The sequence below is a fragment of the Chiloscyllium plagiosum genome, unplaced genomic scaffold (assembly GCF_037043375.1).
Source record: "Chiloscyllium plagiosum isolate Xiang-an unplaced genomic scaffold, Cpla_swu_hap1 HiC_scaffold_9, whole genome shotgun sequence".
NCBI lineage: Eukaryota > Metazoa > Chordata > Chondrichthyes > Orectolobiformes > Hemiscylliidae > Chiloscyllium > Chiloscyllium plagiosum.
In genome coordinates this window covers 107,206,850-107,231,342 of record NW_028270147.1, presented here as the reverse complement: position 1 = coordinate 107,231,342, position 24,493 = coordinate 107,206,850, and the positions used below count along the sequence as shown (strand labels likewise).

General features: G+C 44.4%; 1 long non-coding RNA gene and 1 gene segment (V, D, J or C); one reads left to right on the top strand and one right to left on the bottom strand.

Moving 5' to 3' along the window:
- The window catches only part of LOC148149232 (Ig kappa chain V region Mem5-like), a 405,056-nt gene that overhangs the window by 321,629 nt on the left and 58,934 nt on the right, over positions 1-24,493 (bottom strand).
- Positions 2,148-24,261, top strand: LOC148149233 (uncharacterized). 2 transcript variants are annotated; one of them, XR_015758068.1, is made up of 4 exons: positions 2,148-2,323; positions 7,326-7,460; positions 17,876-18,075; positions 22,242-24,261. It is a non-coding gene; the product is annotated as an uncharacterized LOC148149233 (long non-coding RNA). The 2 variants fall into 2 exon arrangements; XR_015758069.1 differs by lacking the exon at positions 17,876-18,075.

The window sequence follows — 24,493 nt, the reverse complement described above, 5'->3', positions numbered from 1 at the left end:
TCCCAATAATTTCCCTCCCCCTGATGTCAGACTACCTGCTCTGTAATTACATGGCCTATCCCTGCTGCCATTCTTGAACAAAGGAACCACATTACCTGTCTTCCAGTCATTCGGCCCTTCACCTGTGGCCAGCAAAGTATTAAATATATCCACCATGTCCCCAGCAATCTCCTCCCTTACCTCCCATAGCAGTCTGGGATATATTTTATTGTTACTGGGAATTTCTCCACCTTTTTTGCCTGCTCCATTTAACGTATCTTCCTCATTGATCTTAATATGTTCTAGAACCTCACCATCCCCGAGTACAATGCCTTGCTCATGTGGAAATACAGATGGGAAGTATTCATTGAAGACCTTAACTTCTTTCTCTGGTCCCATGCACATATTGTCCCTTTGCTTTCTAACAGGCCCCACTGCTTAGTTGGGAATCCTCTTTGTCTAACTGTATTTATTAAATACCTTGTGGCTTTTCTTTAACATTATCTGCTAAGGATATTTTGTGACCGTTGTTTGGCTCTTCAGTTTTAAGCCCCCCCACCCCTCCCGCACTCTGTATATTTTTGAAACTTTTCATCTCTTTTTATTTCACTGTATTTTCTTTCTCAAACTCACAATATCGCTTGATCAGGATTCGCTAGATGTGCTGCCTTAGCTGTTCACTCCTCGCAAAACACATTGGCTCTGACATCTTAATGCATCATATTCTACATCTCCCATGTTCCATATAGAGACTCTAATAAGTGTAGTTCCTTGCAGTCTGTACTTGCCAGTCTAATGATAATAACGTCGAGTGACAGTGATAATCTAATGATAAATAGCCTCCCCAAGTTTAGATAATTAGCTTCTGCAAAATCCTTATCTGTTTTCCATAATGTCTTTGAAGCTAACAGTTATAGTTTCTGTGCTCAAAAAAGCTCCATAAATCCTTATCTCTATCATCTTGTCCAGAACCTACAGCCCACCCTGTCTTTAACATTCTTCAGTCCTTACCAACTTCGCCATCTGTGTACCTCCCTCCAGCCTCAACAACACATGATATCACAGTAACCTACTCCAGTCCCCACAGCACACATGCATTCACCTATTTACAATGATCGGTTTTGACCATTGGCTGAGATTCTGGATATATAGCACAGTGATAATACAACCAGGCCATCACGTCTCCTTCTCATAGGCTTCGAATCCCTCAGCACAGACACCAGCGGCACCATGAATCAAAACCCTTCCTCCTACACAATGGTTTGATCCTGAAATCTTCCTGCACACTGCTGATATCACTCAGTATCTCCCCATGTGGCATACCTCACTGTGAGGGTCTAATTGCTGCCTCTGTAAGCGTCTCACTCTTGCAGCTGCTCCAGATCCTGAGGCAATAGAATCCTCCAGTCCAGAGAGATGCAGCAGCACAGGCCAGGGGTGTTGACTGTGGTTTTCCAGGTCAATATGGCAATTATTACCATCCTGCACGTGTTTCCATCATCCTAATTTCAGAGTCTGTCTATTTCTCTGTCTCCTGTAGATATTTAGGAAGTTCCTGACTCAATAGACTTCCCAACACCGCTGAATCCATCTGACAGGATCTCCCTCTACCTAATTTGTAATGCCTATCCGTAATCAATTACTGTCTTTTCGAATGTTGATCCATCCTGTCCCTCAGAATTGTTCCAATAATTTCCTTCCCCCTACTGTCAGACTATCTGCTCTGTAATTACCTGGCCTATCCCTGCTGCCCTTCTTGATCAAAGGAACCACATTAGCGATCCTCCAGTCATTCGGCACTTCACCCGTGGCCAGCAAAGCATTAAATACATCCTCCAGGGCCCAGCAATTTCCCCTCTTGCCCCTCATGGCAGCCTGGGATACATTTCATTGGCACTGGGGATTTCTTCACATTTATGCCTGTGAAAACATTAATACCTCCTCCTTATTGATCTTAACATGTTCTCGCACTTTAGCATCCTAACTGAAATCCCTGGCTACGATGTCTTTCTTCTGTGTGAATGTAGATGGGAAATATTCATTGAAGACCTCACCTACTTCCTCTGGCTCCATGCACTGATTATCCGTTTGATTTCTAACAGGCCCCACTGCTTATTTGGGAATCCTCTTACTCTGACTATTGTCATAAAACACCTTGTGGCTTTTCGGATTCTGTGAGAAGCTAGGGAAGAGATTGCAGGACGCTTTGCAGAGATATTTGTGTCATCAACAGCCATGGTGAAGTGAAGTGCTGAAAGACCGGAGAGTGGCTAATGCTGTTCCATCAGTTCAGGGCTGCAACGAAAAGCCAGAAGTCTACAGACCACTGAGACAGACATCAATGGTATGTGAATTGTTGGAATAGATTTGAAAATCTTCATGTATTTTAAAAAGCAATGGTGGATTATGGATAGTCAGAATGGGTTTATGTGTGAGAAATGAAATCCCACAAACTTGATTGAGTTTTTGAGGAAGTGGACAGGAGGAAGTGTGGTAGATGTTGTCTCTAACAATGTCTTTGACAATGTTCTGCATGGTCGACTGGTTAATAAAGTGGGATCCAGGGAGAGCTGCACTAATGGATACAAACTTGGCTTGATAGTAGGAGACAGAGAGTGGTGGTAGGGATTTGTTGTTCTGAATGGAGCTTGTGACCAGTAGTGCGTGGCAATGATTGGTGCTGGATCGACTGTTTTCCTACATTTATATAAACGATTTAGAGGAGAATATAGGAGGCATAGTTAGTACATTTACGGGTGACTCTAAAATTGGTGACAGATTGTACAGTGAAGAAGATTGTCTCGGATTACCATGGGATGTTGATCAGATGGGTCAGTGAGCTGAGGAGCAGCAGATGGAGTTCAACTTAGTTAAATGCAAGGAGTTGCATTTTAGTCAGGGGAAATGGAGTATGTTGTAAACAGTTAATTGTGGAGCCCTGTGTAGTATTTTCAAAGAGAGACAGATGGGTACAGGAGCACCGTTGCTTGAATGTGGTATCACAGGTAGACAGGGTGGGGAAGAAGGCATGTGGCTCCATTTACCTTCATTGGTCAGAGCTTGGGGGAAAGAGATGGGACACCATATAGTGACTGCACAGGACATTGGTGAGACCATTTATTACCATTTAATGATGACCATAAAAGCATTGATGATCATCAGGAAAACTTCATCTGGTCCACTTGTACACTGAAGGGAAGGACATCTGACATTCTAACTCTGTTTGGCTGAGATGTGTTTCCAAACCAACAGCAACATTGTGACTCTGAGCTGCCCTCTTGCAATTAGCAATGGGTAATGAAAGCTGGTGCAGCCATTGACACCCAAATGCCATGAATGCATCAATAAAAGGACATATTTCCCTCCCTACTTCACAACTTGACACCAGCGTGGAGCTGATTTTTATCCTGCAGATTGTGAATGTTTGTGTGTATGTGTGATGGTATGAGTGTTCTGTGTGTATGCGTTGGCATGTCTTCCTCAAGCAGAAGAACCCTCCGTTATTGCTGTATCTTTCTCCAATCCCTAAAGCATTCCTAATGTCTGTAACTGTCTTTCGGCCCAGATGTCCTGCTGTTCCTCAAGCTTATGCCAATATAGAACCTCCTGTATCCCCTCCTGCCCTGTTAATGTCGAGTCGAACCCCAGTGACACTTTTTCTATCTCTATAAACTGTTTTGTGTTCTACAACTTGCTCTGTATTTGAAATTATTTCCCTGTCCCATAACCTTCCATATCTCTTGAACCAACTCCAGCACATATTTATCTTCCTAACTCTGTGAACCCCTCCTGCCACAATAATCCATATCGGCTTTTTATTGTTATTGAGGCACGGATCACACTTCAGGTGTCTGCCAGCACTTCCAGTACATTCAAGTCTCCATTATTATCTCATTAAAGCCCAACAATGTTTCCCCTTCCTACAACATACCTCTTACTAGGATAACCCTTGCTCTCCCTTTAACACTGCCTCAACATTTTGAAATATCTTTTGTCAGTTTCTGAGACACTCTGCCTTCAGAATTGTTAGCTTTTATTGACTGTCTTTGAAGCCTGTTTTATTCTAATATAATCCTTAAAGACCTGAGGTATTGGTCGTTGATTGGTCTTTCTTGCCAAAGTTTGTCCGTGCCAATGGAATGTCCTTTTACATGGAACATTACAGCGGCTCTCGATGTTGCGCCGACCTGTCATACCAATCTGAAGCCCATCTAACTCTCACTACTCCATGTACGTCCATATGCTCGTCCAATGACGACTTAAATGTACTTAAAATTCGCGAATCTACTACTGTTGCAGGCAAAACATTCCATACCCTTACTACTCTCTGAGTAAAGAAACTACCTCTGACATTTGTCCTATATCTATCATCCCTCAATTTAAAGCTATGCCCCCTCGTGCTCACCGTCACCATACTTGGAAAAAGGCTCTCCCTGTCCACCTCATCTAACCCTCTGATTATCTTATATGTGTCGAATAAGTCACCTCTCAACCTTCTTCTCTCTAACGAAAACAGCCTCAAGTCCCTCAGCCTTTCCTCATAAGATCTTCCCTCCATACCAAGCAACATCCTAGTAAATCTCCTCTGCACCCTTTCCAAAGCTTCCACATCCTCTTTATAATGCGGTGACCAGAAAGGCCGCACCAGAGTTTTGTACAGCTGCAGCATGACCTCATGGTTCCGGAACTCGATCCCTCAGTTAATAAAAGCTAAAACACTGCATGCCTTCTTCACAACCCTGTCAACCTTGGTGGCAACTTTCACAGATCTATGTACCTGGACACCGAGATCTCTCTGCTCATCTACACTACCAAGAATCTTACCATTAACCAAGTACTTTGCATTCCGGTTCCTCCGATCAAAGTGAATCATCTCACGCTTGTCTGCATTAAACTCAATTTGCCACCTCTCAGCCCAACTCTGCAGCTTATCTATGTCTCTCTTTAACCTACAACATCCTTCGTCACTATCCACAACTCCACCGACTTTAATGTCGTCTTCAAATTTACTAAACCACCCTTCTATGCCCTCATCCAGGTCGTTTATAAAAATGACGAACAGCAGTGGACCCAACACTGACCCTTGCGATACACCTTTGGCAACTGCACTCCAGGATGAACATTTCCCATCAACCACCATCTTCTGTCTTCTTTCAGCAAGCCAATTACTGATCCAAATTGCTATATCTCCCGAAATCCCATTCCTCCGCATTTTGTACAATAGCCTACTTTGGGGAACCTTATCGAATGCCTTGCTGAAAATTATATACACCACATCAACCAGTTTACTCTCATCTACCTGTTTAGTCACCTTCTCAAAGAACTCAATAAGGTTTATGAGGCAAGACCTATCCTTCACAAAACTGTGCTGACTATCCCTAATCAATTTATTCTTTTCTAGATGATGATAAGTCCTATCTCTTGGAACCTGTTCCAACACTTTACCAACAACTGAAGTAAGGCTCACTGGTCTATAATTACCAGAGTTGTCTCTACTCCCCTTCTTGAACAGGAGAACCACATTTGCTATCCTCTGGTCTTCTGGCACTATTCCTTTAGACAATAACGATTTAATGATCAATGCAAAAGGCTCGGCAATCTCCTCCCTGACTTCCCAGATGATCCTAGGATAAATCCCATCCGGCCCAGGAGACTTGTCCATTTTCACACACTGCAGGATTTCTAATACCTCTTCCTTGTGAACCTCAATCCCACCTAGTCTAGTAGCCAGTATCTCAGTATTCTCCTCGACAACATTGTCGTTTTCTAGAGTGAATACTGTTGAAAAATATTCATTTAGTGCTTCCCCTGTCCCCTCTGACTACACACAACTTCCCACTACAATTCTTGATTGGCCCTAATCTTGCTCTCGTCATTCTTTTATTCCTTAAATACCTATAGAAAGCCTTCGGGTTTACTCTGATCCTATCCGCCAACAACTTCTCATGTCTCCTCCTGGCTCTTCTGAGCTCTCTCTTTAGGTATTTCCTGGCTACCTTGTCACCCTCAAGCGCCCTAACTGAGCCTTCACATCTCATCCTAACATAAGCCTTCTTCTTCCTCTTTACCTGAGATTCCACTTCCTTCATAAACCACGGCTCCCGCGCTCTACAGCTTCCTCCCTGCCTGACAGGTACATACTTATCTCGGACACACAGGAGTTTTTCCTTAAATAAGCTCCACATTTCTAATGTGCCCATCCCCTGCAGTTTCCTTCCCCATTCTATGCTTCCTAACTGTTGCCTAATCGAATCATAATTGCCTTTCCCCCAGCTGTAACTCTTGCCCAGTGGTATGCACCTATCCCTTTCTATCATTAAAGTAAATATAACATAATTGTGATCCCTGTCACCAAAGTGCTCACGTACTTCCAAGTCTAACACCTGGCTGAGTTCATTACCCAGTACCAAATCTAATGTGGCTTCGCCCCTTGTTGGCCTGTCTACAAACTGAGTCAGGAAGCCCTCCTGCACACACTGGACAAAAACAGTCCCATCTATAGTACTCGTACTATAGTGTTCCTAGTTAATATTTGGAAAGTTGAAGTCCATATGACAACTATCCTGTCTCTCTCATTCATATCGAGAATCATCTCTGCTATCCTTTCCGCTACATTTCTGCAACTATTCGGAGGCCTGTAGAAAACTCCCAACAGGGTGACCTCTCCTTTCCTGTTTCTAAACTCAGACTATACTACCTCGGTTGACGAGTCCCCAAATATTCTTTCTGCAAAATATTTTCTTGCTATTGATCTGTTTTCCCTGTTCTCCTCTCATTCCCATGTAACTTGCTTTGTTTCAATTTCAGACTGTTGGGTAGACTTGGAGTGGTCACTGTGAAACTTCATAATCCATTTGAATTCCACCTTATCACCCAAAACCCCCAGGCCCCACCCCACTGCTGGCCAAGGATGGAGTGACTCTGATCAAAGACAAAGAAACAATTAATCTACGCTGGGGGAGCACTTCAGAGGCTTCCTCAAACAGGACTCTGTCATCGATCCGAGCGTCCTTGAAAGTATCCCACAGCATACTATACACCACAGGCTCAGCAATGCCCAGCCCCACACGAAGTTGAGAAGGCTGACCGCCAGCTCAAGAACAACAAGGCTGCTGGAGCAGACGGTCTCCCTGCTGACGCATTGAAGTGCGGAGGCACAGAGCTCTTGCAGCTACTCCAGATCCTGAGCCAACATAACTCTCCATTCCAGAGAGACAAGGCAGCACAGGCCAGGGATGGAGCTTGGGATTTTCCAGATCTTTGTGGGACTCAGTGCCATTCTCCATATGTAAGGCTCACTGCATCAGTCTAATTTCCCATTCTGTCTATTTCTCCGTCTCCTACAGGTACGCAGGAATTTCCCCACTCAGTAGACTTCCCAACTGCTGGGTGTCTCGTCCATCACCACATTGCAGATGGTTGGTCAGCCAGAGAGACAATGGGTAGGGAGATCTGGAGCCTTCAATAAATCCTGCAGTGAGGTAAGATCACTCACAGTGCACAGAGCAGAGAGCAATAAGAGGGCTCCACAAATCGGCCAACAAGACATGACATAGGTACAGTGCTGGAGGGGGAGCACACTACAGACACACCCCAGACTCAATCACCACATCTAATTTAACTTACTTTGTACTGAGACAACATCAGTAGTTCCCAGTTATCAATCAGGCCTGTGCTGTCTTAGTGAACATCTGTACGACAGAGGGAAAAGTGGGCCTCTCAGGAGAGGGTGGGAATGCTGCCTGGGATCTTTCTGTTCTGTGTTCCCTCTCCAACACTGTATCTATGGCATGTATCATGGATCAGTGCCTTCAATAATTTGTAACTCGTATAACAATTCCCGCCCTGTAACCTCCTCCCTTCCTAATAGTCCCTCCACATATTTGAAATGCACTGTATTCCAGACCAACATCCCTATAGCTCTATATGCTTCAGTGTTTATCTTAGGACAATCATATCAGAGTGATGACCCATTCTTATTTCATAATTCCTCTAACATAGCTTCACTAGGTGACCTCACAGGAATATATTCTCTAAGTACTGCTGTGATCATTCATGCAATCAAAACCCAACACCAGGCATCCTCTCTCGCCTCCCCTTCGATGTGTCAAGGTAGATGCTACAGCAAGCAATCAGCTGCCAGTCCAGCCCCTCCCTAAGCTTTGTATCTGTAATAGCTATAATATCCCAGTCACATGTTCCGATCCATGCCTTGAGTTCATCTTCCTTACATTGAAATAAATGCAGTCTAATCATCAGTTTTCCCCATTCCCTTCTCTATTCTTGCCTGTCTTGTCTGTTCAAATTGCTCTCTTTAACTTGTGTACCAGCCTCAATCTTCTTTCTAACCGTACGACTGTTTAAGGTGCAACACACTGCCAGAGTAGTTTGTATCCTCTCGAGCAGCTCCAGCAACTCTCCCCACCAGGATATGGGTTCCCCCTCCTTTCCCAGTTCAGGTGTCTTCCCCACCCTGTCTCCCTGTGCTGACACCTTCAGGGATCTATGGACTTGTCAACCAAGTTCCCTGTGTTCCTCAATACTCTGCAATGACCAATTATTCATTGTGTCTGTCCTTCACTTATCATTCCCACAACGTATTACTTCACATTCCCTGTCATCTGTAAACCTATTAATGATACATTCTGCGTTCACATCGGAGTTATTATTTGACAGAATAACCAGCAATGGTTCCTGCACAGATCCCTGTGGTACACCCGCTGATGAAAGAATTTCAAACACGCAGAAGTCTATCCAACAATTTTGTATCCAATTTATCAACTTGCTTTAGATAGTAATGGCTCTTCCCTTTTGGACCAGCCTTCCATGTGGGACCTTGTCAAAGGCCTTAATGAACTCCATGTAAACCACATCACCTGCACTGCCCTCATCAATATTTTTAGACACCATTTTTAGACACTGCCCTCATCAATATTTTTAGACACCAATATTTTTAGACACCAAAGTGAATTCCTCAGACATCTTCCTGTAACAAATCTGTGATGACTAAGCCGAGTTGATCCCTACCTTTTCAAGTGTTGATTCATCCTCCGAATTGTTCCCAATAATTTCCCTCCCCCTGCTGTCGGACTATCTGCTCTGTAATTACCTGGCCTATCCCTGCTGCTCTTCTTGAACAAAGGAACCACATTAGCTATCCTCCAGTCATTTGGCACTTTATCTGTGGCCAGCAAAGTATTAAAAATATCCACCAGAGACGCAGCAATTTCCTCCCTTACCTCCCATAGCAGCCTTGGATACATTTCATTGGGCACTGGGGATTTCTCCACCTTTATGCCTGTGAAGACATTTAATATCTCCTCCTTATTGATCTTGACATGCTCTCAAACATCACCATCCCGACTGAAATCCCCGGCTACAATGCCTTTCTCCTGTGTCAGTACAGATGGGACGTATTCATTGAAGACCTCAGCTACTTTCTCTGGCTCCAAGCACAGAATGTCCCTTTGGTTTTCAACGGGCCACACTCTTTACTTTCGAATCCTCTTTGTCTAACTACACTCAAAAAATACTTTGTGGCCTTTCCTTAACAGTATCTGCCAAGGTTATTTCATGACAATTCTTTGCCCGTCATTTTTAAGGACTCCCTTGCACACTCTATACTTTTGAAGGGCTTCAACTGTTTTCATTGCACTGTATTTCTTTATCAAGCTCCCGATATTGCTTGACCAGTATTTGCTGGAGTTACTGCCTTTGACATTCACTCTTCAGGGAACACATGAGACTTGAATTCTCACCGCATCACTTCAACATACTTCCTCTTTCCGAATATGAACGCAATTGCATATAGTTCCTCCTAGACTGTGTTTGCCAGATCCTGTCTCATGATAGTGATAATGACCAATGTTAGTGATATTCTAACAATTAGGGCGTCTCCCGAAATTTGGCCTCGTCACTTCTGCACTATCCTTATCTTTTCCCGAAATGAATTTTAAAATTAGTGTTGAAACCACTATCCCCCAAACTCTACAAAAATCCTCATGTCTTGTCCAGAACCTGCAGCCCACTCTGTCTGTAACATCCAGCCCTTACCGACCTCCCCATTTGTGTACCTTCCTCCAGCCTCTCCAGCACATGATGTCACTGAAATCTTCTCCAGTCCTGACAGCACTCCTCCATCCTGTCCTACAGCACCTGATTACCTCTAACCTTCCACCATTCATTTCACCTCCCTGTCTGTCCAGAGTCCTCCCGTTCCTACAGCCTTTCCTGCCAACCCTCCCTATGTGTAACGTTCTAAAGCCACTTGAACCCTCCCAAGATCTGTAACCTTGCCTTCTCTCTACTGTCTTCTCTGTCTCGGTGACCTCTTCCCATTACTACAATGTTCTTTACCGCTGAACAACTCCAGTCACTACGAGTATTCCTCGCTCTCGAACATCCTGCAGCCACTAAAACCATCCATTTGTCTGAAACGTCCTCTCAATTGTTGTAACAACTTTCATTTCCTTCAACTGCCTCTGTCTATAATCTCAGCCAGTCCATAGAATCCTTGCTAACTCGGTAACCTCATCCAGTGTGTACAACTCTGAGTATTGCGAACTTCATCCAGTCTCCCCAACCATCCCTACCTCTGTAATTATCTCCACAACCCTCCCTATTGCTGTAACCTCCTCCAGTCCCTTTCATGGATATCATCTATGCAACTTTCTCATGTTCCTGACTATATTCTCCTTTTGTTCAAATAACCTTCTCATGTTTCTGACAATATTTTCCTCCTGTTCCAATATCCCCTGAAAACTTTGTGACCTGGTCTAATCTCTGCAGTACTCTGTATAATCAGATACTGGGATGGCACGGTTCGCTCAGTGAGCAGTGCATGCTTACAGTGTCAGTGAATTGGATTCGATTCCAGCCTTGGGCGACTGTGTGTGTGGACTTTGCATTTTCTCCCCCTGAATGTGTGGATTTCTTCCAGGTGCTCTGGTTTCCTCCCACAGTCCGACATTTGCACGGTCGATCAATTGGCCCGCATAAATTGACTGTTGTATTCAGGAATGCATGGTTTAGGTGAGTTAACCATGAGAAATACAGATTTTAACGGATAAGTAAAGGGATGTGCCTGGGTTGGATGCTCTTCAGAGGATTGCTGTTTATTTGTTGGGCCGAATGGCCTGTTGGCACTCTGCGGAGACTATATTCAGATCTTTGTCCAGTCCAGTCAACCATCCCTGTCTCTTCAACCTTGCCTCATCCCTCATAATCTCCTTACCTCGGTGATCTACTACAGTCTCTAAAACTCTCCTTGCCTATAAGCTTCTCCAGTCTTTACAACGATCAATATGACTGTCACCTCTTCCTGCTCTTTGAAACCTCCCTATAATTATTGCCATTCGTTACAGCACGCCCAATCACTGTTCCCTTCTGAAACTCATATAAACATTTATATCTCTGTAAACCCATCTGGACACTCTCAACTTCCCTTTGACAATTACGTGCTGAGACCTACTCTACATCAATAACGTAATTAAGTCTTAGCAACCCTCATTATTATAACCTCCGTCCAGCCTTACAGCACTGACGATCTGTCGAAGCTTTTTTCAACCAGACAGTCATCTCTGTGTCTGTAATCTCCTCCACTCCCCATAATACATTCTCTCTGAGCTCCTCTGTCGTCCATTAAACACTCCCTAACACTGTCTGTATCAGTGTAACCTTCTCCAAAAACACAACCTTCCCTATCTGTGTAAATCCCTACACCAGTCCCTATCCCTCTTAGCTGTGTCTAATGATACAACCCTCCATGTCTGTGTATTTACCTTTCTGCCTTTTTCCCGTGACCCTTGTTTCCCTGACTGAGTTAAAACTGAGCATCTCAGCTGTAAATACCCTAAATGACCCAGTTTCGACAACCCTCCAGGATGGAATTGCAGAAGGATGAGATTTCTGTTTTGCAGCACCAGCAGCACGAAAGATGGGAGCTTGGTTGAGGGGCCTGTCGAGTGCAGAGTGTCACTGATTTGAGTCTTTACATCTGACATCAGAGAGCAGAGTTTTCTGAGAAATGAGGGATTATTCTTATTTCCCTCCAGCTATATGTGAGTTTGGTTTTCAGAAACTGAGACCGACCTTTGTAGGGCCTCCCACCCAACAACCTCCTCTATCCTTAAACACCAGGGACACATCAGGTAAGCTTCTCTTTTCTTTTACATTCTGATAAGGGGCCGAGCAGGGATGGCAGTGCAAGGAGAGGACTGTTCCTCCTGCATGATGTTTGCTGTGAGGGGCACCATTAGTGTCCCATTCAAATACATCTGCAGGAAGGGCGTCCAACTCTCCCTCCTCCAAGACCACGTTAGGGAACTGGAGGAGCTGAATGAGCTTCAGATCATTCAGGAGGCAGAGCCTGTGATAGATAAGAGTTACAGGGATGCAGCTAATCCGAGGATGAAGAAAGCTGGGTAACTGTTCGAAAGGGCTAAAACAATCAGTGGAGGGATGCCCTGCAGTCGTTCTCTGAAAAACAAGCAGACCATTTTGAATACTATTGAGGGGGACGACTTACTAGGGGTATGCAATGGGGTGGTCTCTTGCACAGAGTCTGCCCCTATTGCACAGAAGGGAATTTAAAGAAAGTAGGAGAGTATTAGTCATTGGGGACTCATTAGTTAGAGGCTCACATGGAAGGTGTGTTGGGAATGAACGAGACTCATAGTTGGTGTGTTACCGCCCAGGTGTCAGGGTCCGTGATGTCTCAGATCGTTTCTTTGGGGTCCTGAGGGGACAGGGTGACCAGCCCTATGTCGTGGTCCACGTAGTAATCAACAACATCGGTAGAAAGTGGGATAGGGATGGAAGGCAGGATTTCAGGGAGCTGGAATGGAAGCTGACAGCTAAAACAAACAGTTGTTACCTCTAGCTTGTTACCCGTGCCACGTGAGAGTGAGGCAAGGAATAGGGAGTGATATCAGTTGAACATATGGCTGCAGGGATGGTGCAGGAGGGAGGGTTTCAGGTACTTGGATAATTGGGGCTCATTTTGGGGAAGGTGAGTCCTCTACAAACAGGACGGTCTTCACTTGAACCAGAGAGGTACTAACATCGTGGGTGGGAAATTTGCTGGTGCTATTTGAGTGGGTTTAAACTAGCTCAGCGAGGGATGGGAGCCTGGGGTGTAGTTCCAGTGTACAGGAAGATAAGAGTATGGAGGACATGGACAGGATGTCACGCTTCCAGTAATGTGCTGGCAGATCGCAAGCTGGTTTGAAGTGTGTCTACTTCAACTCCAGAAGTATCTGAAATAAGGTAGGTGAGCTTCCAGCATAGGTAAGTACCTGGGACTTCGATGTTGCGGCCATTTCGGAGACATGGATAGACCAGTGTCAGGAATGGATGTTGCAGGTTCCAGGGTTTAGATCTTTCATTAAGAACAGGCAAGGCAATAAAAGAGGGGGTGACATTGACTCGTTAGTCAAGGATAGAATAACGGTGGCTGAAAGAACTTTTGACGAGGACACGTCTACTGAGTTAGTACAGGCTGACGTTAGGAACAGACGAGGAGAGGTCACACTGCTGCGAATGTTTTATCGACCTCCGCAGAGTTCCAGGGAGGTGGAGGAGAGGATTATCAAAATGATTCTGTCTATGAGTGAAAGGAACAGGGTGGTCATTATGGGGGACTTAAACTTGCCTTACATTGACTGGAAAAGCTATAACTCTTGTACGTCGGATGGATCAGTTTTTTGTCCAATGTGTGAAAGAGGGTTTTCTGACTCAGTATGTCGAAGGGCCAACAAGACAGGAGGACAACTTGATCTGGTTCTTGGTAATGAAGCAGGCTAGGTGTTTGATTTAGTTGTAGGTGAGAACTTTGGAGAGACTAACCATAATTCATTTAGTTTCGCGATGGAAAGGGATAGTACCTGCCAAAGGGCAAGAATTATCGATTGGACAATGGCAATTATAATGCGATTAGGCAAGACTTAGGATACATAGATCGGTGTAGGGGAGTGGGACAATTGAAATGTGGAGCTGGTTAAAGGAACAGACATTGCATATCCTTGACAGGTATGTCGCTGTCAGGCAGGGAGGTAATGATAAGCTCAGGGAACCGTGGTTTACTGCAGAAATTGCACCTCTTGTTGTGGTTCTGTTCGCCGAGCTGGAAGTTTTTGTTGCAAACGTTTCGTCCCCTGGCTAGGCGCCATCATCAGTGCTTGGGAGCCTCCTGCGAAGCACTTCTTTGATGTTTCCTCCGGTGTTTATCGTGGTCTGTCCCTGCCGCTTCCGGTTGACAACTATAAACTATAAACACCGGAGGAAACATCAAAGAAGCGCTTCGCAGGAGGCTCCCAAGCACTGATGATGTCGCCTAGCCAGGGGACGAAACGTTTGCAACAAAAACTTCCAGCTCAGCGAACAGAACCACAACAACGAGCACCCGAGCTACAAATCTTCGCACAAACATTGCACCTCTTGTTAAGCGGAAGAAGGAGGGATATGTGACGATGAGCCATGATGGTTCAGATGAGGCGATGGAGCGTTACACATTAGAGAGGAAGGTTGAAAGAAAGACTCAAGAAGAGCAAAGAGCAGACATGATCAGTCTTTAGCAGGTAGTATAAAGGAGAACCCGAAAGCCTTGTACAGGTATGTGTGCAATAAAAGGATGATTAGGGTAGGAACAAGGCCAGTCAAAGACTGAAGTGGGAAGTTGCATGTGGACTCTGTTGAGATAGAAAAGGTGTTAAATTCATATTTCTCAATGGCTTTCACTCAGCAAAAGGAGAATATTGTCGTATAGAAGATGAGATCTGTGATATTAGACCAGAAGAGATCGAGATTAGTAAGGAAAATGTGTTATCAATTCTAGAAGGAGTGAAAGTGGACAAGGCCCTTGCGACGAATTGTATTTATCCGAGGATTCTCTCGGAAGCTATGGAGGAGGTGGTGGAGCCTTTGTATTTGATCTTTGAGTCGAGATTGTCTACAGATTTAGTAGCAGAGGAGTGGAGGTTTGCATATGGTGTGCCATTTGCCCTGTTCAAGAAGGGCAGTAGAGATGACCCAGGTAATTATAGACCAGTGAGCCAAAGGTCTATTGTCAGAAAAAGTTTGGAAAGGATTATAAGAGATAGGATTATAAGAGATAGGATTTATAATTATCTAGAAAGCAACGGTTTGATTTCGGATATTCAGCATGATTTCGTCAAGGGAAGGTCATGGGTCACAAACCTCACTTCTTATTTAACAACCTGCTGTCAGTGCCTTGACAAAGGCCTTCTGGAAATGAAAATAGATCATGTCCACTGAACCTCCGGTGTCTAACTTGCTTATTACATGCTGACTCTGCCCAATTTTGCCATGAACTGCCAAGTAAGGTATCAACTCATTCATAATAAGCGACTCTCAAACCTACCAACTACTGAGATCAGGATACCCTCTCTATAGTTTCCAGCTTCTGCCTCCTTCCTCTTTAAACACTCTATGACCCCTGTAATTTCTGATGGATCAACATCAATGCCTCGCCAATCTCCTCAGATACTTCATTAAGAACTCTGGGGTGTAGTCTCACCAGTCTGGGCGATTTATCCCACTTCGACCTTTCAACTCCTTAGCAACTTCTGCTTAGTAATGGCCAGTGCCCTCATCCGTGCCTGATGTCTCTCTTAACATTCTGTTTTGCTGCTGATTTCTTCTGATGTGAGAATTGATTCAAAGCATCTATTTAGTCACTCCACCGTTTCTTTGTTCACCATTACTACTTCGGCAGCGCATTTTCCTGTGGTCCACTCTTGCCTCTCTGTAACCTTTCAGATATCTTTTAAAAAGCTCTTGCATTCTTGTTTTATATTACTAGCTAGCTTATTGTAACATATCATCTCATTCCCTCTTATTGCTTTTTCAGTCCTCCTCTGTCGTATTTTTTGAAGACTTCAAAATCGTCTGGCTTCCAGTAACCTTCACTGCACTCCATGATATTCCTTTTGCTTTTCTGCTCTCCCTGATGCCTCTTGTTGCCTCATGGTTGCCTCATCCTGCCTCTGGTATGTTTCTTGTTCCTTGAGATGAATTTCTGCCGTTGCTCCTGAATTACCCCAGAAACTCCTGTGGTTGCTACTCCACTGACGTCTTTGCAAGGCTCCCCCTTCCAACCAACTCGGATCATCACTTCCCTCATGTCTCTGTTGTTATATTTACTCAACTGTAATACATTTCCATCTGATACAATCTTCCCTCCCTCAAACTGCACAGTGAACACTGTTATATTATGATCACTGTCCCCTCGGGGCTCCTATACCTTGAGCTCCCTAATGAAAACTATCTCCTTACATATCGCTAGATCGAGAATTCCCTGTTTGTTAGTAATTCTCCACCAGTCAGCTCTAAACAAATCTCAGAGACTTTCCACCAATTCCTTTTCCTGAGATCCACTTTCAAGCTAATTTTCCCAGCCCACCGGCATATTGAAGTCCCCAAGAATATTGCAATAGTGCATTTCTGATATGCCTTTGCTATCTCCTGATTTATTTTCTTCCACACATCCTGATGACTGAGAGGAGGCTTCTACACAAGTTTCATCTTTCGTCCCTTCCTGTCCATCTGCTTCTTTTTCATACAATGTGTATCCTTGGATGTTTTGGTCCCAGCTCTGACCCACTTGCAGCCACATCTCTGTGATTCCCACAATAACGTTCCTGTCAATTCCAATCTGTACTACAAGCTAATTTCCCTTGGTTCATATCATGCATGTATTTAAATAAAGCACCCTCAGTCCTGTGTTGATTGCCCCCTTCTCATTTCTGCTCTGCCTGAAGTTAGATTCATGATCCTGTCCACAATTTCTGCCCTATTACGTATTGTGGAAACTTTAAACTCTGCTGAGCCCCACGCCACCACCCCCAGTTTAACTATTTCCCATAACGTTCCACACAGCTGCAACCAACACCAACGATTTATTTTAAAGCCCGATCCACAGACCTGAGTTGTATGATTCACAAGGGCTCTGGTCCCGGCCGGATTCAGGTGGTCCCATTGGAACAGCTACATCCTTCCTGAGTGCTGCCGCTAACATTCAATGACTTTGAACACATTACACCCACACCAATCTTTGAGCCTCATATTTATGTCTTTAATCTTGTGACGCTGTACCAATATTCTTGTGGATCAGGTAGAAATCCAGTGATTAATACCTTTTTGTTTCTGCTCTTTAATTTAGTGCCAGGATACTCATATTCCTGCAGCAGAGCCTCTTCCCTTTTTCCACCTGTATCAACAACTGGATCATTCCTCTTACAGTCCAAGTTCCTCTGCAGTCCAGATGAGAAATCCTAACCAGGGGCATCAGACAGGCAACACAGCCTTCGGAACTCTTGATTCTGTCAAAATGGATAGGTGGCTATCCCCTTGACTACACTATGACTGTTTACACCTGCATTTTTTTCTCACTTCGCTCATCGTCTCTTGAATGGCTCTCTCTCCCACAGTGCTACGTCAGTTCGCTCATTCTCCCTACAGCCTCTACTCTCACCCACACAGGGAACAAGAGTCTCAAACCTGTTTGACAAGCTGAATGGCTGAGGCTTGTTCAGCACTACCCTCTGGTTCCCTCTACCTGCTTAACTCCTAGTCACACCCTTCTGTCCCTGACCACTGACCACATTCGAGGTAGTTAATCTAAGGAGTGTGACTGCTCTTTAAACAGAGCATCCGGGTAACTCTTCCCCCTCCCTCATGTGCGTCAGTGTTCAGAGATCAGACTCCAGCTCATCAATCTGAGCCAGAGTTCCTCAAGAACCCAAAACTTGCTGTGGATGATGTCACTATGAACCACAACAGAGTACACCAGCTCCCATATAATGCAGTAAAAACACAGCACCTGGCCTGGTATCTCTACTTTCATTTCTTACTGCTTACTTTGATTTTCTTTTTAAAGAATTTCATAGTGAAAAAACATCCTTTGTTGGTGGGGAAATTAACTGACCGCACACTCAAGAGGCTGCACTTGGGCTTGAACAGATATCTTGAGAGATTGTCGGCTGGCAGATATTACAGAGATCGGAATGATCGCTATCATGGAGGGATTCAAAAACACAGGCAATAATTGTGTTTTTTCTGAACTGGCAAGCTCTTCAGGTTAGTGAGCTGACGGTGAGGATAACATGATTAAATGTGAGTGCGCACACGGGCAACGGGGTGTTGGATGAGTTCATGATTACAGGGAGGTCAGAAGTGGGAGGTGGACCAGGAATGTGTTAGGGTCATTCAGTCTTGAGATTACAAAGGACTGTATTGGATTTTCGACACATGCAGCTGAGACTGCGCTGGAGTTAGGCCGTGTGCATGAAATGGAAATGGAACTTGAAAGTGAGATGATGCTGGTTCGGACAGTTACTAGAGCCAGTGATACATTTGAAGTTAGGAATTTTGTGACAGGGACTGAAGTCAGTAGCTATCAGTGAACAAAGGATCAGGCGTATCCATTCAGCTCCTTGAGCTTGTCCCATCATTGAATGAAATTACGACTGGTCTGTGACCTAAATCCATATTGCTGCATTTGCCACTTAACCCTGAATACCTTCGCTGAACAAATGTTTGTCAGTCTCAGATTTAATACTACTAAATGATTAATGGAGCATCAAGTGCTGTTTATAGAAGAATGTTCCAAACCTCTGCCACCTGCTGTGTAGCATTGCTACCTTATACCTCTCCTGCTCGGTGTAGCCCTAATTCTCAGACTATGCTCCTGAGCTCTAGACTGAATTGGAGGAAATTTCTATGTATCCGGTACTGAATATTAGAACTTTTGTGAATGGGAGGAAGCATGGACGTGGTGATGCTGACATACACATGCTCCCCGGGTCCTTCATGGTGGTGGAAGCGGCTGGTTTGGGAAATTTTGCTAAAGTTCCGTTTGAGCCATTGGTCAATATAACCATTCTCATCCACCAGCTCCTACTTCCAGCACCCTCTATTCCCAACTGACACCCCACTTCCCACAATCCCATGGAGGGCAGAGTCTCTCTGAGCACACCGGATGGAAGGTTCCCTCCCTGCATGACATTAATGAACCAGTTGGCTTTTCAGGAGCTTTCACAGTCACATTTTCTGAGTGCCCAACCCCACAAACTACCAAGTTAATGCAGCTCACTTTTCACAACCTACTCTGTCATTGGGAAAATGGTATATTGCATTATTAACGGTGGACTAACAAAGCATCTTGAAATAAATGATACAGTCAAGCAGAGCCAGCATGGTTTGTGAAGGCGAAATCATAGATAACAAGTTTATTAAGACTTCTTCAAGATATATAAGGGGGAAGCCAACAGAAATATATTTGGATTTCCTGAAAGCATTCAGTACAGTTTTGAGCATGAGACTACTTCCTAAGATAAGAACCCATGAAACAACCATGTGAATTGATTGAAGCTTGGCTGATGTGCACAAGGCAGAGAGTTAAGATACAGACATAATTTGCATGGTGACAAGTTGTTATTGTGGAGTCCCACAGGACCGCAGCTATTTATGGCCTACTGGTATACAAAGGATGTGGATGACAGAAGTGAAGGTACTATCGCCAAGTCTGTAGAGGAGACAAAATAAAGGAGGAGTCAAGTAGTGAGGATAACGCATGATACTACAGGGAGAAAGTGAGGACTGCAGATGGGGGAAATCAGAGTCAAAGATTGTGGTACTGGAAAAGCACAGCTCGTCAGGCAGAACCCGAAGGGCAGAAGAGTCGAAGATTCGAAAATAAGCTCTTCTTCAGAATGTGGGGGGGACGTGGGTGCAAGGGAACTTGAGAGTAAAATGGGAATGGGGGGGAGGGGGGGGTTAGGGCTAGGGACAAGGTGGATGAAGGTTAGGGGTGCTGGTGATAGGTCGGAGATGAGGGTGGAGAAGATAGGTGGAAATGAAGATGGACAGTTAGAGAATTTCAAGAGGGCGGAGCCATGTTGGAGGGTTGGAGCAGGCATGGGGTGGGGGAGAGGAAATGAAGAAACAGACAAAATTGATCTCATGTGGTTGGAGGATCCCAAAGCGAAAAATTAGATGTTTTTCCTTGAAATGCCAGATGGCTAGAATTTGGCGCTGGAGGAGGCCCAGAACTTGTGTGTCTTTGACAGAGTGGGAGTGGGAGTAGGAGTGTTTTCCCACAGGTGGTGGGTGGGTTTAGTGCGTGTGTCCCAGAGATGTTCTCTGAAACGTTCCACGAATTGGCTTCCTCTCTCCCCAATGTCGAGGAGATCACATTGAGAACAGTATACTGTAAATGACGTGTGTGGATATGCAGGAGAATCTCTGTTGCATGCGAAATTATTCTTTAGGGCCTTGGATGGAGGTGATTAGGAGGTATGGGCCTCGGTTTTACACCTCCTGCAGTGGCAAGGGAAGCTGCTGGGAGTGGAGGATGGTTGGTTGGGGGTCTGGATCTAACAAGGAAGTTGCGAAGGGGTTGGAGGGAACTATCTCTCTGGTGCTGGAGTCAGACAGTAGGTGGCGGAAATGGCAGAGGATGATGCGTTGAATCCGGATGTTCCCATTGGCTCAACAAAGACCTCCAGCACATCTCCTCAGCTTCCCACACTCCTGCCCTTGAACCCCACTCCTCCACCCACAGCAACGATGTAACCCCCTTGATCATCACCTTCTACCCCACTAATCTCCGGATATAATGCATCATCCTCTGCCATTTCTGCCACCTTAGTCAGACCCCACCACTAGAGATAGATTTCTCTCCCCAAACTTTCCATCTTCACTTGAAATTTTGGTGAATGATTTGCCTCCAAGATGAGCTTGCAAATACATATCCACACTACCATTGCAAGATTGTCATTACATCTCAGGAACAGGACCTGACTCTACCTCACCTCAGAAGAAAGTGAGGACTGCAGATACGAGAGATCATTTTCAAAAAGTGTGGTGCTGGAAAAGCACAGCCGGTCAGGCAACATCTGAGGAGAGTCGGCGTTTCTAGTATTCCTGGTGAACAGCTTATGCCTGAAATGACGACTCCCAAGCTCCTCAGATGCTGACTGTCAGGCTGTCCTTTTCCAGTGCCACACTCTTTAACTCTATTCAACCTCAGCTCATCTGCTTCGGAAAATTATATGATGCACAACTCAGTTTGATTCTGCTGTCACATTCTCGACAGCCTGCAACATTCTATTCATCAGAAATCTCAGATCATCCAGATCACGAAACCTTACAAAAAAAACTGCAGATGATCGAAATCTGAAACAAGAGCAATAATTACTGGAGAATCTCAGCATTAAACTGGGAGCCAGAAAAGAGAAAGCATCAGTTTAATAATTGCTATATTATGTTTCTCTTAAACAAATTAGTTTTATGAAGTGTCGTGTTTCGATCAGGCAATTCCCTCTCACCTTCTCAAGTGCTGATAGGAATTGGGAATAAATACTGGATCAGTCACTGCTGAACAAATGAAAAACTAATTATTTTGTCTTTCTAAACATTTGCTGCCCCTGTAGACTAAGTCAATGTGATTCATATCCCACTGTATTTCAGAGTACTGCAATATCGCATTAAATTAAAGGATCTTTACTGATTTTTCCTGACAAACATCGCGCACTCCACTTTATGCTCCATTGGACAATATTTTATCCACACACTGACCACCTGTACATTACTCAATTTGAATACCCATTACGTTCCATTCCCAATTTACCTTCCAAACTATTTTTTACCAAAGATAATGCTCAATTTTTAAATCAAAGACTGACCAGAACTGATGCCTGTTGGAAATCCAAATATATTTTCTGTCATTCTCTGCCCCTTGATCAGTTTGGGTCAGTGTCTGTCAACTTAAACCTATTTCCTCTAGTTCAGGACTCCCCAATCTCAGGGAAAAGACATGGGCTAGTCCAAGCCTCTCATGCTTTTATAAACTACGAGAAGGTCATTCTCAGCCTCGAACAGTCCTGGAAGAAAAACAATAACCTGCCGAATCAGTCTCCCAGTATAATTCAAGCCCTCTAGTCGCAGCAATATCCTTGCAAATCTTTTTCTCATCCTTTCCAGTTTCACAACATCCTTCTTGTAGAAGGTGACCAGAGTTGTAAGCAGTCTTCTGAACATGGTCTCATCAGTGTTCTGTTCAGCTACAACATGATATCTCAACTCCAGTAATCGATATTCTGACTAATGAAGGCAAGAGTGCCAAATGCTTTCTTCACCACCTTGTCTACCCGAGACACCACTTTTCCTGCTTTTATCATTTTTGCCTTAACTTATAAAGTTGTGTCTGTCTTCTTAACCATTATATTATGCTTCCTTCACAGATCTGTGGACCGGCAAGCAAGGTTGCTCTGTTCCTCTGGGTCCTGCCATTCATTGAGATCTCCCTTGACGTGTTACTTCAAAAGAGCATCAACTTATGCTTTCCATGGTTAATTTCAACTCCCGCTATCTGTCCATTTAACAACTGCATCTCGAAACTCCTGGAACATAAGACCGCCTTCCTCACTGTTAACCGATTTGCCAAACGTTGTATCATCCGCAAATTTACTTTACATTTCCCCCACATTTTTAATGATGTTTATACGCAAATCACAAATAAGAAAGGACCCAGCATAAATCCTTGTGGCACAGCTTCCTGTCACAGAAACAGCCTTCTATCACCATCCTTCGTTTCTTACCACCAAATTAAGTTTGGATCCAACTTGCTACGTGTCATAGATTTTATTAATAGAGGGATCGAGTTCTGGAACCATGAGGTTATGCTACAGCTGTACAAAACTCTAGTGCGGCCGCACTTGAAGTATTGTGTATAGTTCTGGTCATCACATTATAAGGAGGATGTGGAAGCTTTGAAAGCCACCTCAGAAATGAGAGCACAGAATCCAGGCTGAGACTGTGGTGCACTGCTGAAAGCTGCACAGTCTCTGGCACCATCATTTGAGGCTCCACCACCACCACACCCCCACTCCCACCTTCCGTGGCTTGACAAGATCCCCATTCTGAAGAGATTCCCTCAGGTATCCTGCTCAAAGGTGTTTGGTATGCTTTTTTTTATTGGTTAGAGTATTGAGTACAAGAGTTGGGAGGTCATTTTGCAGTTGTACAGGCCATTGGGTAGGCCACTGTTGGAATATTGCGTGCAATTCTCGTCTCTTCCTATCGGAAAGATGTTGTGAAACTTGAAAGGGTTCAGGAAAGATTTACAAGGATGTTGCCAAGGGTTGGAGGATTTGATCTACAGGGAGAGGCTGGACGGGCTGGGGCTGTTTTCCCTGACGCGTCGGAGGCTGAGTGGTGACCTTATAGAGGTTATACTAAATTATGAGGGGCATGGATAGGGTAAATAGACAAAGTCTTTTCCCTGAGGTCAGGGAATCCAGAACGAGTGGGCATAGGTTTAGGGTGAGAGGGGAAAGATATAAAAGAGACCTAAGGGGCAACTCTTTCACACAGAGGGTGGTACATGTATGCAATGAGCTGCCAGAGGAAGTAGTGGAGGCTGGTACAATTGCAACATTTAAGAGGCATTTGGGTGGGTATATGAATAGGAAGGGTTTGGAGGGATATGGACTGGGTGCTGGCAGGTGGGATTGATTGGGTTTTGGGATATCTGGTTGGACTGAAGGGTCTGTGTCCGTGCTGTACATCTCTATGACTCTATGAATAGATTTATCTCGTAATTTGTTTCCTGTCTGTGGGACCTCACCAACTTGTCCGGAGATGTTCATTGTGAGTAAGGTACCTCGGGCTAGAGAGTCCCCTAACACAGTCGATCGTTTGGAACCCGATGTAACTCTCATTACATTAGAGCCAGTGTCAATACCAGAAACTTGGCTGCTCATGCTAAGTACCCCTGAGTTTCCATCATCCCCTATATTTTCCAAAACAGCATACTTGTTTGAAATGGGGATAGCCACAGAAGACTCCTGCACTACTTGCCTATCTCTCTTGCCTTTCCTGGAGTTATGGTAAGAGCCCATGGGATCCAAGGCATTTTGGCAAATTGGATCCAAATATGAGGCAAAGAGTGATGGTGGCAGGTTGTCTTTGTGATTGGAAGCTTGTGACCAGTGGTGTAAGACAGGGATTGGGGCTGGGATCCTTGCTGTTTGTAATGTGCATCAACAAATTGACTGTGATTGTATAATTAGAAAGTTTTCAGAGGCCACATAAATTGGTGGTGTTATTGATATTGATTTGATATTTATTTTAGTTTATTGTCACGTGTACTCGAGTACAAAAGTATTGGAGTACAGTGAAAAGAATGTAACGTCACCTCACAAGGTGCCATCTTAGGTACAAGGACCTCAGTACAGAATCGTAAGAACAAGGTAGAAAGAAAGAATAAAGTTCAAAGTTACACGTTGCAGATCTTTTTAGTTTTAAGTAGAAAATGAAGAAATAAAGCTGAAAGTTCAAGCATTACAGCATTTCTTAAGAACTTAGCTACCATGGGATCACACTTTAAGTCATCATCTCGAGACCGGAAGTCCACACTGAGGCCTTCCCGGGTGGAGAGACCACCATATACAGAAAGGACCACTATGTGAGCTGAGAGACAACCACGCTGGGA